General features: G+C 45.9%; 1 long non-coding RNA gene across 1 annotated transcript; it reads left to right on the forward strand.

Annotated features, from left to right (window-relative positions):
* The first annotated feature begins 369 nt into the window (after positions 1–369).
* Positions 370–1,665, forward strand: LOC138634778 (uncharacterized). Its single transcript, XR_011312015.1, has 3 exons — positions 370–488; positions 842–1,182; positions 1,410–1,665. It is a non-coding gene; the product is annotated as an uncharacterized lncRNA (long non-coding RNA).
* Positions 1,666–1,998: the final 333 nt, after the last annotated feature.

Here is a 1,998-nt window from a genome sequence, read left to right on the forward strand (position 1 = left end):
AACTATATATATATATATAGTTAGGACCTCCCCGTCTCTCTTCCATCCACTGATGTACTGTGTGTTTCAGTTTGTGTACTTTCTAAAGCTGTGATGTTTGTGTCCCATTTCAGCGGAGAAAGTGGCGATCCAGACAACTCACAGTCACCTGGTCCCGGTACTGAATCTGGTCCCGGTACTGAATCTGGTCCCGGTACTGAGCCTGGTCCCGGTACTGAATCTGGTCCCGGTACTGAACCTGGTTGCAGTACTTACTTTGACCAGAGGGTTTCTGTTTCCGAGGAGGACAGCGAGGTAATCCGAACCGCCACTAATGTTGCAAATGAATCCAGATTCGGTGTCCTCAGACTTTGTCTCTCCTGTAGAGGTGGTTTGGTCTCCGGAAGCTCTTGGCCTTCACTGGACCCGGGTTCCTGATGAGCATTGCTTACCTGGACCCGGGTAACATTGAGTCGGACCTCCAGTTAGGTGCTAAAGGTGGCTTCAAGGTAGGTGACGAAGGTGTGGTGGATGGACGCACCCTATGGCTGAGACATCGTCATTAACTGATTATTGTAGATATTTTTTTTATATTCATAAACCAGGGTTGAAAATAATAATGATTTCATGATCATAACATAGTTAAAAACACTGAAGTCAAGGTGATGTCCCCACACCGTACCAAGCTAGGTGGGTTGTTGCTTTATTTTTGTGATAAAACCATCAAAACTTGAATCTGTGATGGCTGAACTTTCGATGGATTCATAAAGAAATTCAGTAAAGTCCAAACTTCAGCTGCAATAAGTACTTTGGAACCGACTGGGTCCGACTGTAAAAATTATGCTATTTATTCTTTTAAAAGTTCCAAAGCGTCCGTCAGTGTGACCCTGCAGACATTCAAGAAGCAGACAAAAGGAAATCTTTCAGCAGCCCTGCAGGTTCCTTCTTTCTCTTTTCTCCACCGACCACATGAACACCAGGAAGTTCCTGCCGGACCGGTCGGTGTTGGTCGGTCCTGGTCGCTCTCTGGACATTCGAGGGTCTCACAAAACTGCAAAGTTCACCTTTGTTAAACTTCCTGTGTTTCCTGCAAAAGCTGGAAACACATTCCTGAAGAGAGGAAATATTCACGGAGACTTTAAAGCCAAAGCTTTAATCCTGACTGTCGATGCGCTGGTGCGGGAGTCCATTTGGGGTTTTTAGGTGTGTACAAAATGCTAATAATGATTTACCTTAATGTCTCAATATTGTTGGAAAAAATGTTGGTAAATTAAACAAATTTAAGAACAAGAAATGTTAGCTGATTTAATTTAGCTAAAGCAACCAATTTAAAAAATTGTGTTTTATTGGAGTGGTTAACGTCTCTGGGAAAACAGGAACAGAATGATGCACGAATAATAATTACACTTTTTACATTACATTTCATTTAGCTGATGCTTTTATCGGAAGAGGAGAATTAGCCCAGCTGAACCAGATCATGACTGAACCGGGTGCTCAGAGGTAGTGCAGGAGAGAGAGAGGAGGCTCCGCCGGGAAAGACAATAAACCATTGGAACCGAACTCTGTGGCGAAGTGTCGTCTGTGATCGAGAACCTACGCTGTAGCACAGTCACTGAGAACCCACGCTGTAGCACAGTCACTGAGAACCCACGCTGTAGCACAGTCACTGAGAACCCACGCTGTAGCACAGTCACTGAGAACCCACGCTGTAGCACAGTCACTGAGAACCCACGCTGTAGCACAGTCACTGAGAACCCACGCTGTAGCACAGTCACTGCTGCACTGTGTTTTTAGTTTGTGGTGGAAGATATTCAGAGTTTCTGCTGTCCTGCTGTCGGTGGGGAGCTCATTCTACCATTTAGGAGCCAGGACAGAGGAGGAAGAGGAGGAGGAGGAGCGGAGGGAGCGGGCTGGGATGTAAGGTTGGACCATGTCCTGGATGTACACTGGACCCGATCTGTTCACAGCACGGTACGCAAGTACCAATGTTTGGAAACGGATGCGGGCAGCTACTGGTAA

Source organism: Brachyistius frenatus, unplaced genomic scaffold (genome assembly GCF_029030835.1).
Source record: "Brachyistius frenatus isolate BFR_SWC_R1_liver_20210118 unplaced genomic scaffold, ASM2903083v1 Contig_278, whole genome shotgun sequence".
Taxonomy (NCBI): Eukaryota; Metazoa; Chordata; class Actinopteri; family Embiotocidae; genus Brachyistius; species Brachyistius frenatus.